The 14,155-nt window shown below is 44.3% G+C and overlaps 1 protein-coding gene across 1 annotated transcript in view; it reads right to left on the reverse strand.

Annotated features, from left to right (window-relative positions):
- The window catches only part of ITGA1 (integrin subunit alpha 1), a 345,166-nt gene that overhangs the window by 145,011 nt on the left and 186,000 nt on the right, over window positions 1-14,155 (reverse strand). The gene's annotated exons all lie outside the window — the stretch shown is intronic.

Genomic DNA, 14,155 nt, shown 5'->3' on the forward strand with positions numbered 1-14,155 from the left:
CTGTCCTATAATAATGTTCCTCGTCCTAGCCCCCATCCTTTGATAATGTCCACCATCCTTTAATGATATCTCCTAAACATATACAACCATGCAGCCTACCATCTAGATGTAGCAGAGCTAGACCCATCATGGGACAAATGGATTATCATCTTCTCTGCGGAAAGGTGAGGAATATTGTTGTTTGTTTTTTAACTCTTTTGCAGAAGACAATGATGTCGGCGGAATGTGCGAGGTCGTAAGTATGGTTTAATGAAGATTTATTAAAGGAGTCTGTGTCATTCTTTCAATTAAAGGACTTTTTTCTCTGTGTGTTTTTATACAATATGACTTTGGGATTAGTAATAGGGGTATCTTATTGACACCTCTCCATTACTAACCTCAGGGCTTGATGTCACTTGACAATACAAAGGTGACATCAACCCCATCCTCCCAACTATCACCCCACTTGCCACAGCTAGAGGGCAAGTGGGAATAGCAATCTAATTGCCAGAATTGGCACATTTTAGAGATGTGCCTTTTCTGGGTTGGCTAAGAACTGATGTTTTTGGCTTGGGGCAGTACTCCTGGCCCCTTCCAAGGCTATTAATGTCAGCCTGCAGCTGGCTGCATAGCCTTTGCTGGTTATTAGAGATGGGCGAACCCGAACAGTAAAGTTAGGCGTCCATACCGAAAACCTACTGTTCAGGGAAGTCCGTGTTACTATTCGGGTTCTGCTGCTTGAACACCGGGTGTTTGTCACGCTGTCATATGCATGACAGCGTGGCAAACACCATTTTTGATAGGCGGTGAAATCATCACTGCTGGTCAGAGAGCTGCGGCTCCCACACTGTCAAAAGACAGTGTGAATGCTCAGCTGTGATCGGAGGTATAAAGCTTACCTCCGGTCACTGGTGTCAGCTGATGGGACTACAGCTCTCATCAACCGACACCTGCTGCTGCTAATAACATCGAGAGAAGGAATGGCTGATGGGAGTATTCATTAGCCAGCTGCTGCACTGCAAATAAATAATTAAAAAAAACCATGTGGGTTCCCCTGTATTTTTGATAACCAGCCAGGCAAAACTCACAGCTGGGGGCTGCAACCCTCAGCTATCAACTTCAACAAGGCTGGTTATCAAGAATAGAGGGTCCCCCGCTATATTTTTTAAGTATATAAATAATTTTAAAAAATGGCGAGGGGTCCCCCCCCCATTTTTGACAACCAGCCTTGCCAAGGCAGGGTCACTGAGTCTGCATTCACAGCGGCTCATTCACGAGTGGTTCTCAGCCTGGACGGTCGCATTTGTCACCGTCCAGGTTGAAAACTGTTTTTCCCCTAGACATGGATTATGGCATGGGACAGAACGACCGACAAGTGAGGGATATTGTTGTTTTTTATTTTTGTTTTTTTTTACAGGATAACGAGGACTTTGGTGCAATAGGCGTTAGGTGAGTATAACTGTGTTTGTTATTTTTAATTTAAAAAGTAAAACTGTGTTTTCTTTTATTTCTAATAAAAGACTTTATTCTGGCTGTGTCTTTATTTACAATACAACTGTAGGATTAGTAATGGATCGGTGTCTTATAGACGCCTCTCCATTACTAAGCCGAGGGCTTGATGTCACCTGACAATACAAGGTGACATCAAACCCACAAATATGAAACCCACTTGCCACCAGTAAAGGCTAAGCATACAGTTGTGAGCTGATATTAATAGCCTGGGAAGCACCATGGGTACTATCCCTTCCAAGGGTATAAACATTGGCCTCCAGCCGTTGGCTTTCCCTCTGCTGGTTAAGAAAATTACATGGGAGCCCATGCCATTTTTTTTTCAGAAAAATAATCTTTTATTAATTAAATACATGTACAGTAAGCTGCACACACACTGTACTACTGTACTCATTGTATCTGTCACTGAAATCTATATTACTGTATGTAATCCATCTATTGTATATTGTTGGCTCCTGCTGTTATTTTACACTACACGGCTGCTGGATTGCCGGCTTTATACTGTATATATATATATATATATATATATATATATATATATATATATATATATATATACACAGTTATATGAAAAAGTTTGGGCACCCCTATTAATCTTAAGTTTAATGTTTTATAAAAATTGTTTTTTTTGCAACACCTATTTCAGTTTCATATATCTAATACCTGTTGGACACAGTAATGTTTCTACCTTGAAATTAGGTTTATTGTACTAACAGAAAATGTGCAATCTGCATTCAAACAAATTTTAACAGGTGCATAAGTATGGGCACCCCACCAGAAAAGACATTAATATTTAGTAGATCCTCCTTTTGCAAAAATAACAGCCTCTAGTCGCTTCCTGTAGCTTTTAATGAGTTCCTGGATCCTGGATGAAGGTATTTTTGACCATTCCTCTTTACAAAACAATTCCAGTTCAGGTAAGTTTCATGGTCGCCGAGCATGGACAGCCCTCTTCAAATGATCCCACAGATGTTCAATTATATTCAGGTCTGGGGACTGGGATGGCCATTCCAGAACAGTGGAATTATTCCTCGGCATGAATGCCTGAGTAGATTTGCACCGGTGTTTTGGATCATTGTCTTGCTGAAAGATCCATCCCCTGCGTAACTTCAACTTTGTCACTGATTCATGAACATTATTGTTAAGAATCTGCTGATACTGAGAGGAATACATGTGTCCCTCAACTTTAACAAGATTCCCGGTGCCAGCATTGGCCACACAGCCCCAAAGCATGATGGAACCTCCACCAAATTTTACTGTGGGTAACAAGTGTTTTTCTTGGAATGCCGTGTTTTTTGGCTGCCATGCATAAAGCCTTTTTTTATGACCAAACAACTCAATCTTGATTTCATCAGTCCAAAGGACCTTCTTCCAAAAAGAAATTGGCTTCTCCAAATGTGCTTTTGCATACCTCAGCCTACTCTGTTTGTGGCGTGCTTGCAGAAATGGCTTCTTTCGCATCACTCTCCCATACAGCTTCTCCGGTTGCAAAGTGCATTGTATAGTTGACCGATGCACAGTGACACCATCTGCAGCAAGTTGATGCTGCAGCTCTCTGGAGGTGGTCTGAGGATTGTCCTTGACTGATTTTACCATTCTTCTTCTCTGCCTTTCTGATGTTTTTCTTGGCCTGCCACTTCTGGCCTTAACAAGAACTGTACCTCTGTTCTTCCATTTCGTTACTATGTTCCTCACAGTGGAAATTGACAGGTTAAATCTCTGAGACAGCTTTTTGTATCCTTCCCCTGAACAACTATGTTGAATAATCTTTGTTTTCAGATCATTAGACAGTTGTTTTGAGGAGCCCATGATGCCACTCTTCAGAGGAGATTCAAACAGGAGAACAACTTGCAAGTGGCCACTTTAAGTAGCTTTTCTCATGATTGCATACACCTGGCTATGAAGTTCAAAGCTCAATGAGGTTAGAAAACAAAAAAATGTGCTTTAGTAAGTCAGTAAAAAGTAGGTAGGAGTATTTAAAACAAGAAAATGATAAGGGTGCCCATACTTATGCACCTGTCAAATTTAGTTTGAATGCTTTTTTGTTAAGTATATAATTCCACATGTGTTAATTCATAGTTTTGATGCCTTCAGTGTGAATGTACAATTTTCATAGTCATGAAAATACAGAAAAATCTTTAAATGAGAAGGTGAGTCCAAACTTTTGGTCTGTACTGTATATTTATAAAGTAGAAAAAAAGGGGGAAACATCACAGCAGACCTCCAGAAAAAAAGTGATGTTTATTGCAAAAATGGCGTGGCGTGACGTTTCGGATACAATCCTTTCTCAAAAAAAATAAATAAATAAATAAAAAAGGCTTGAGAAAGGATTGTATCTGAAACGTCGCCACGCCATTTGGGCAATAAACATCACTTTTTTTTCTGAAGGTCTGCTGTGCTGTTTCCCCCTTTTTTCTACTATTGTAAGGAGACTTCTGAGACTGCTGGCTGGGGATGTGTGCACTTTGTTAACCCCTTAGTGACAGAGCCAAATTGGTACTTAATGACCGGGCCAATTTTTACAATTCTGACCACTGTCACTTTATGAGGTTATAACTCTGGAATGCTTTAACAGATCCCGCTGATTCAGAGACTGTTGTTTCGTGACATATTGTACTTCATGTTAGTGGTAACATTTCTTCGATATTACTTGCGATTATTTATGAAAAAAATGGAAATATGGCAAAAAAATTTAAAACTTTGCAATTTTCAAACTTTGTATTTTTATGCCCTTAAATCAGAGAGATATGTCACAAAAAATAGTTCAAAAATAACATTTCCCACATGTCTACTTTACATCAGCACAATTTTGGAAACAAAATTTTTTTTTGTTAGGGAGTTATAAGGGTTAAAAGTTGACCAGCAATTTCTCATTTTTACAACACCATTTTTTTTTAGGGACTACATCACATTTGAAGTCATTTTGAGGGGTCTATATGGTAGAAAATAACCACGTGTGACACCATTATAAACTGCACCCCTCAAGGTGCTCAAAACCACATTCAAGAAGTTTATTAACCCTTTACGTGCTTCACAGGAACTGAAACAATGTGGAAGGACAAAATGAACATTTAACTTTTTTTTTTAAACACTTTACATCAGAACCATTTTTTTTATTTTCACAAGTGTAAAAGCAGAAATGTAACCATATATTTTGTTGTGCAATTTCTCCTGAATACCCCGATACAAAATATTTCGGGGGTAAACCACTGTTTGGGCGCACCGCAGAGCTTGGAAGAGAAGGAGTGCGGTTTTACTTTTTCAATGTAGAATTGGCTGGAATTGAGATTGGATGCCATGTCGCGTTTGGAGAGCCCCTGATGTGCCTAAACAGTGGAAACCCCCCACAAGTGACACTATTTTGAAAGCTAGACCCATTAAGGAACTTATCTAGATGTGTGGTGAGCATTTTAAGCACCAAGGTGCTTCACAGAAGTTTATAACGTAGAGCCGTGAAAATAAAAAATCGCATTTTTTCTACGAAAATGATCTTTTTGCCCCAAATTTTTATTTTCACAAGGGTAACAGGAGAAATTAGACCACAAAATTGTTGTGCAATTTCTTCTGAGTACGTCGATACCCCATATGTGGGGGTAGCACTGTTTGGGTGCACCGCAGAGCTTGGAAGAGAAGGAGCGCCGTTTTACTTTTTCAACGTAGAATTGGCTGTAATTGAAATCGGATGCCATGTCGCGTTGGGAGAGCCAATTATGTGCCTAAACAGTGGAAACCCTCCACAAGTGACCCTATTTTGGAAACTAGACCCCCTAAGGAACTTATCAAGATGTGTGGTGAGCACTTTAAACCCCCAAGTGCTTTACAGAAATTTATATATTAGAGCCGTGAAAATAAAAAATCCTTTTTGTTTTCCTCAAAAATGATTTTTTTAGCCTGCAATTTTTTATTTTCTCAAGGGTAACAGGAGACATTGGACCCCAAAATCTGTTGACCAGTTTGTTCTGAGTATGCTTATTCCCCATATGTGGGGGGGCACTGTTTGGGCACCCATCAGGGCTCGGAAGGGAAGGAGCGCCGCTTGGAATGCAGACTTTGATGGGATGGTCTGCGGGCGTCATTTTGCATTTGCAGAGCTCCTGATGTACCTAAACAGTAGAAACCCCCCCACAAATGACCCCATTTTGGAAACTAGACCCCCCAAAGAGCTTATCTAGATGTGTGGTGAGTACTATGAACCCCCAACTGCTTCACAGAAGTTTATAATGTAGAGCCATGAAAATAAAAAAATCATATTTTTTTCCACAAAAATGATATTTTCTCCCCAAAATTTTTACTTTCACAAGGGTAACAGGTGAAATTGGACCCCAAAATTTATTTTGCGATTTATGCTGAGTAGGCTGATACCCCATATGTGGGGGTAAACCACTGTTTGGGCGCACGGCAGAGCTCGGAAAGGAAGGAGCGCCGTTTTGGAATGCAGACTTTGATAGAATGGTCTGCGGGCGTTATGTTGCGTTTGCAGAGCCCCGATGTACCTAAACAGTAGAAACTCCCCACAAGTGACCCCATTTTGGAAACTAGACCCCAAAGGAACTTATCTAGATGTGTGCTGAGAACTTTGAATGCCCAAGTGCTTCATAGAAGTTTAGAATGCAGAGTCGTGAAAATAAAAAAAAAAATTTTTCCACAAAAAGATTTTTTAGCCCCCAAGTTTTTATTTTCACAAGGGTAACAAGAGAAATTGGACCCCACAAGTTGTTGTCCAATTTGTCCCGAGTATGCTGATACCCAATATGTGAGGGTAAACCACTGTTTAGGTGCACGGCAGAGCTCTGAAGGGAGAGAGAGCACCATTTGACTTTTTGAGCACAAATTTGGCTGTCGTGTTTGGAGACCCCCTGATGTACCTAAACAGTGGAAACCCCCTAATTCTAACTCCAACCCTAACCCCAACACACCCCTAACCCTAATCCCAACCCGATCCATAATCCTAATCACTAACCCTAACGATAATCACAACCCTTACCCCAAAACAACCCTAATGTCAACCATAACCCTAATCAAAACCCTAAATCCAACACAACCCTAATCCTAATCTCAACCCTAACCTCAAACCTAACCCTAATCCCAATACACCCCTAACCCTAATCCCAACCCTAACCTTAACCCTAATCCCAAACCTAACCCTAATCCCAAACGTAACCCTAATGTCAACCCCAACCCGAATACCAACCCTGTTATGACCCCAATGGCGAGGGTCTCAGAGGAACGTGGAAGTCTGCAAGATACAAAAATCCAGCTCATAGGGCAGTGGTAACTGGGTTGACCATATATCTACTCCTAACGCCAACACTAGAAGTAGCCGGGGGTCATACCTACGTTGATCCTAGATGACTCGCGCCAGCCGGAGAATCTAAATACCCCTAGTAGAGGAAAACAAAGACCTCTCTTGCCTCCAGAGAAAGGGACCCCAAAGCAGGATAGAAGCCCCCCACAAATAATAACGGTGAGGTAAGAGGAAATGACAAACACAGAAATGAACCAGGTTTAGCACAGAGAGGCCCGCTAACTAATAGCAGAATATAGAAAGGTAACTTATATGGTCAACAAAAAACCCTATCAAAAATCCACACTGGAAATTCAAGAACCCCCGAACCGTCTAACGGTCCGGGGGGAGAACACCAGCGCCCTAGAGCTTCCAGCAAAAGACAGAATACAGATTAGGAACAAGCTGGACAAAAATACAAAACCAAAAACAAATAGCAAAAAGCAAAGTAAATGACTTAGCTGAATAACCGGACCAGGATCAGTAGACAAGAGCACAGCAGATTAGCTCTGATAACTACGTTGCCAGGCATAGAACTGAGTGTCCAGGGAGCTTATAAAGCAACGCCCCTAACTAACGACCCAGGTGCGGATAAAAGGAAAGACAGAAAAACCAGAGTCAAAAAACTAGTAACCACTAGAGGGAGCCAAAAAGCAAATTCACAACAGTACCCCCCCCTTAGTGAGGGGTCACCGAACCCTCACCACGACCACCAGGGCGATCAGGATGAGCGGCATGAAAGGCACGAACTAAATCGGCCGCATGAACATCAGAGGCGACCACCCAGGAATTATCCTCCTGACCATAGCCCTTCCACTTGACCAGGTACTGAAGTCTTCGCCTGGAGAGGCGAGAATCCAAGATCTTCTCCACCACGTACTCCAACTCGCCCTCAACCAACACCGGAGCAGGAGGCTCAGCAGAAGGAACTACAGGCACAACGTACCGCCGCAACAAGGACCTATGAAATACATTGTGAATAGCAAACGACACAGGAAGATCCAGACGAAAAGATACAGGATTAAGGATTTCCAATATCTTGTAAGGACCAATAAAACGAGGTTTAAATTTGGGAGAGGAGACCTTCATAGGAACAAAGCGGGAAGAAAGCCATACCAAATCCCCAACGCGTAGTCGGGGACCCACACCGCGGCGGCGGTTGGCAAAGCGCTGAGCCCTCTCCTGTGACAACTTCAAGTTGTCCACCACATGATTCCAGATCCGCTGCAACCTATCCACCACAGAATCCACCCCAGGACAGTCAGAAGACTCCACATGACCTGAAGAAAAGCGAGGATGGAAACCAGTGTTGCAGAAAAAAGGCGAAACCAAAGTGGCGGAACTAGCCCGATTATTAAGGGCAAACTCAGCCAACGGCAAGAATGTCACCCAATCGTCCTGATCAGCAGAGACAAAACACCTCAAATAAGCCTCCAAAGTCTGATTGGTTCGCTCCGTCTGTCCATTAGTCTGAGGATGGAAAGCAGAGGAAAACGACAAATCAATGCCCATCCTACTACAAAAGGATCGCCAGAACCTGGAAACGAACTGGGATCCTCTATCTGACACAATATTCTCAGGGATGCCGTGCAAACGAACCACGTTCTGGAAAAACACAGGAACCAGATCGGAAGAGGAAGGCAGCTTAGGCAAAGGAACCAAATGGACCATCTTGGAGAAGCGATCACATATCACCCAGATAACAGACATGCCCTGAGATAGCGGAAGATCAGAAATGAAATCCATGGAGATATGTGTCCAAGGTCTCTTCGGGACAGGCAAGGGCAAGAGCAACCCGCTGGCACGAGAACAGCAAGGCTTAGCTCTAGCACAAGTCCCACAGGACTGCACAAATGACCGCACATCCCTTGACAAAGAAGGCCACCAAAAGGACCTGGCCACCAGATCTCTGGTGCCAAAAATTCCCGGGTGACCTGCCAACACCGAGGAATGAACCTCGGAAATGACTCTGCTGGTCCACTTATCCGGAACAAACAGTCTGTCAGGTGGACAAGACTCAGGCCTATCAGCTTGAAATCTCTGCAACACACGTCGCAGATCCGGAGAAATAGCTGATAAGATAACTCCATCCTTAAGAATACCAACAGGATCAGCGACTCCAGGAGCATCAGGCACAAAGCTCCTAGAAAGAGCATCGGCCTTCACATTCTTTGAACCTGGTAAATACGAGACAACAAAATCAAAGCGGGAGAAAAACAATGACCAGCGGGCCTGTCTCGGATTAAGGCGTTTAGCAGACTCGAGATACATCAGATTTTTGTGATCAGTCAAGACCACCACACGATGCTTAGCACCCTCGAGCCAATGACGCCACTCCTCAAATGCCCACTTCATGGCCAACAACTCCCGATTGCCCACATCATAATTTCGCTCGGCAGGCGAAAACTTCCTAGAGAAAAAGGCACAAGGTTTCATAACAGAGCAACCAGGGCCTCTCTGCGACAAAACGGCCCCTGCTCCAATCTCCGAAGCATCCACCTCAACCTGAAAGGGAAGTGAGACATCGGGCTGGCACAAAACAGGCGCCGAAGTAAACCGGCGTTTCAACTCCTGGAAAGCCTCCACGGCAGCAGGAGCCCAGTTAGCTACATCGGAGCCCTTCTTGGTCATATCCGTCAAAGGTTTCACAACGCTAGAAAAATTAGCGATAAAACGACGGTAGAAGTTAGCGAAACCCAAGAACTTCTGAAGACTCTTAACTGACGAGGGCTGAGTCCAATCAAGAATAGCTCGGACCTTGACCGGGTCCATCTCCACAGCAGAAGGGGAAAAAATAAACCCCAAAAAGGGAACCTTCTGTACACCAAAGAGACACTTTGAGCCTTTGACAAACAAAGAATTTTCACGCAAAATTTTAAAGACCAACCTGACCTGCTCCACATGCGAGTCCCAATCATCAGAAAAAACCAAAATATCATCCAGATAAACGATCAAAAATTTATCCAGATACTTCCGGAAAATGTCATGCATAAAGGACTGAAAAACTGAAGGCGCATTGGAGAGCCCAAAAGGCATCACCAAGTACTCAAAATGACCTTCGGGCGTATTGAATGCGGTTTTCCATTCATCACCTTGCTTAATGCGCACAAGGTTGTACGCACCACGAAGGTCTATCTTGGTGAACCACTTGGCACCTTTAATTCGGGCAAACAAGTCAGACAACAGCGGCAGAGGATACTGAAATTTGACAGTGATCTTATTTAAAAGCCGATAATCAATACAAGGCCTCAAAGATCCGTCCTTTTTAGCCACAAAAAAGAATCCTGCACCAAGAGGGGAAGAAGACGGACGAATATGTCCTTTCTCCAAAGACTCCTTGATATACGAACGCATAGCGGTATGTTCAGGTACCGACAGATTAAAGAGTCTTCCCTTAGGAAATTTACTGCCTGGAATCAAATCTATAGCACAGTCACAGTCCCTATGAGGAGGCAATGCACTGGACCTGGACTCGCTAAAGACATCCTGATAATCAGACAAATACTCCGGAACTTCCGAAGGCGTAGAAGAAGCAATAGACACAGGCAGGATATCCCCATGAATACCACGACAGCCCCAACTAGAAACTGACATAGCCTTCCAGTCCAGGACGGGATTATGGGTCTGTAACCATGGCAGCCCTAAAACAACCAAATCATGCATTTTATGTAAAACAAGAAAACGTATCACCTCGCGGTGTTCAGGAGTCATGCACATGGTAACCTGTGTCCAATACTGCGGTTTATTTGCTGCCAATGGCGTAGCATCAATACCCCTAAGAGGAATAGGATTTTCTAATGGTTCAAGAGTAAAACCACAGCGCTTAGCAAATGACAGATCCATAAGACTCAGGGCAGCACCTGAATCTACAAACGCCATGACAGGATAAGACGACAGTGAGCAAATCAAAGTTACAGACAGAATAAATTTAGGTTGCAAATTTCCAGCGGTGACCGGACCAACAACCTTAGCTATACGTTTAGAGCATGCTGAGATAACATGTGTAGAATCACCACAGTAGTAGCACAAGCCATTCCGGCGTCTATGAATTTTCCGCTCATTTCTGGTCAGGATTCTATCACATTGCATTAAATCAGGTGTCTGTTCAGACAACACCATAAGGGAATTTGCGGTTTTTCTATCACATTGCACCGAATTAGGTGTCTGTTCAGACAACACCATGAGGGAATTTGCGGTCTTGCGCTCCCGCAATCGCCGGTCAATTTGAATAGCCAGTGCCATAGCATCATTCAGACCTGTGGGAATGGGAAAACCCACCATAACATCTTTAATGGCATCAGAAAGACCATTTCTAAAATTAGCGGCCAGTGCACAGTCGTTCCAATGTGTCAGCACGGACCATTTCCGAAATTTTTGGCAATACACTTCAGCCTCGTCCTGCCCCTGAGACATAGCCAGCAGGGCCTTTTCTGCCTGAATCTCAAGATTGGGTTCCTCATAAAGTAAACCGAGCGCCAGAAAAAACGCATCAATATCAGCCAATGCCGGATCTCCTGGCGCCAGCGAAAAAGCCCAATCTTGAGGGTCACCCCGTAAGAACGAAATAACAATTTTTACTTGCTGAGCGGAGTCTCCAGATGAACAGGGTCTCAGGGACAAAAACAATTTACAATTATTCTTGAAATTCCTAAACTTAAACCTGTCTCCGGAAAACAGTTCAGGAATCGGTATCTTAGGTTCTGACCCAGGACTTCTGATAACATAATCTTGTATGCCCTGCACACGAGTAGCCAGCTGGTCCACACTTGTAATCAAGGTCTGGACATTCATGTCTGCAGCAAGCATAAGCCACTCTGAGGTAAAGGGGATGAAGGAAAAAAAAAAAAAATGAGAGAGGAAAAAAAAAAACTCAGAATCTTCTTTCTTATAATCCCTCTTTTGCAATGCATTAAACATTTAATATAGGCCTGGCAAACTGTTATGACCCCAATGGCGAGGGTCTCAGAGGAACGTGGAAGTCTGCAAGATACAAAAATCCAGCTCATAGGGCAGTGGTAACTGGGTTGACCATATATCTACTCCTAACGCCAACACTAGAAGTAGCCGGGGGTCATACCTACGTTGATCCTAGATGACTCGCGCCAGCCGGAGAATCTAAATACCCCTAGTAGAGGAAAACAAAGACCTCTCTTGCCTCCAGAGAAAGGGACCCCAAAGCAGGATAGAAGCCCCCCACAAATAATAACGGTGAGGTAAGAGGAAATGACAAACACAGAAATGAACCAGGTTTAGCACAGAGAGGCCCGCTAACTAATAGCAGAATATAGAAAGGTAACTTATATGGTCAACAAAAAACCCTATCAAAAATCCACACTGGAAATTCAAGAACCCCCGAACCGTCTAACGGTCCGGGGGGAGAACACCAGCGCCCTAGAGCTTCCAGCAAAAGACAGAATACAGATTAGGAACAAGCTGGACAAAAATACAAAACCAAAAACAAATAGCAAAAAGCAAAGTAAATGACTTAGCTGAATAACCGGACCAGGATCAGTAGACAAGAGCACAGCAGATTAGCTCTGATAACTACGTTGCCAGGCATAGAACTGAGTGTCCAGGGAGCTTATAAAGCAACGCCCCTAACTAACGACCCAGGTGCGGATAAAAGGAAAGACAGAAAAACCAGAGTCAAAAAACTAGTAACCACTAGAGGGAGCCAAAAAGCAAATTCACAACACAACCCTAATCCAAACCCTAACCCTAATCCCAACTCTAACCTTAACTTTAGCTGCAACCCTAGCCCTAACTTTAGCCCCAACCCAAGCCCTAACTTTAGACCCAACCCTAACCATAGCCCTAACCCTAGCTTTAGCCCCAACCCTAACCCTAGCTGTAACCCTAAATTTAGCCCCAACCCTAACCCTAACTTTAGCCCCAATCCTAGCCCTAACCCTAGCCCAACCCTAACCCTAGCCCTAACTTTAGCCCCAACCCTAACCCTAGCCCTAAGGCTACTTTCACACTTGCGTCGTGTGGCATCTGTCGCAATTCATCGTTTTGGACAAAAAATGGATCCTGCAAATGTGCCCACAGGATTCGTTTTTTGCCCATAGACTTGTATTGCCGACGGATCGCAACGGATGGCCCCACGTCGCGTCCATCGTGCACTGGATCTGTTGTGTTTTGGCGGACCGTCGTCACAAAAAACGTTCAATGTAACATTTTTGTACGTCGCGTCTGTGCATGCATGGCCGTAACTCCGCCCACTCCTCCCCAGGACATAGACTGGGCAGCGGATGCGTTGAAAAACTGCATACGCATTGCGACGGCCCCGTACCGACGCAAGTGTGAAAGAAGCCTAACCCTAGCCCTAACCCTAAATTTAGCCCTTACCCTAACTCTAAATTTAGCCCCAACCCTTGCCCTAACCATAACCTTAAATTTAGCCCCAACCCTAACCCTAAATTTAGCCTCAACCCTAACCCTAACCCTAAATTTAGCCCCAACCCTAACCCTAACCCTAAATTTAGCCCCAACTCCTCTAGCTGCCGGCCGGCAGATCATGGCGGGCGCACTGTGCATGCGCCCGCCATTTTCTTACCTGATGAAAAAGCTGGCGGGCAGGAGGGGACGCAGGAGGACCCAGGGACACCAGTAAGTATAACAGGGTCCCCGAATCCCCCTATTTCTCTGTCCTCTGATGTGCAATCACATCAGAGGACAGAGAATAACTAGTGTTGAGCGATACCGTCCGATACTTGAAAGTATCGGTATCGGATAGTATCGGCCGATACCCGAAAAATATCGGGTATCGCCGATACCGATATCCAATACCAATACAAGTCAATGGGACATCAAGTATCGGAAGGTATTCTCATGGTTCCCAGGGTCTGAAGGAGAGGAAACTCTCCTTCAGGCCCTGGGATCCATAGGGATGTGTAAAATAAAGAATTAAAATAAAAAATATTGATATGCTCACCTCTCCGGCGGCCCCTGGACTTCACGCTGCTAACCGGGAGGCTTCTTTGTTTAAAATGCGCGCCTTTAGGACCTGGGAATGACGTCCCGGGTTCTGATTGGTCGCGTGCCGCCCATGTGACCGGCACGCGACCAATCAGAAGCCGTGACGTCATTCGCAGGTCCTCAATTCCTAGAATTAGGAGTTTTGTGAATGAGAATGACGTCGCGGCTTCTGATTGGCCGCGTGCCGGTCACATGGGCGGCACGCGACCAATCAGAAGCCGCGACATCATTCTCATTCACAAAACTGCTAATTCTAGGAATTGAGGACCTGCGAATGACGTCGCGGCTTCTGATTGGTCGCGTGCCGGTCACATGGGCGGTACGCGGCCAATCAGAACCCGGGACGTCATTCCCAGGTCCGAAAGCGCGCTTTTTAAACAAAGAAGCCTCCCGGTTAGCAGT

The sequence above is a fragment of the Ranitomeya imitator genome, chromosome 1 (genome assembly GCF_032444005.1).
Source record: "Ranitomeya imitator isolate aRanImi1 chromosome 1, aRanImi1.pri, whole genome shotgun sequence".
In the NCBI taxonomy this organism is placed as follows: domain Eukaryota; kingdom Metazoa; phylum Chordata; class Amphibia; order Anura; family Dendrobatidae; genus Ranitomeya; species Ranitomeya imitator.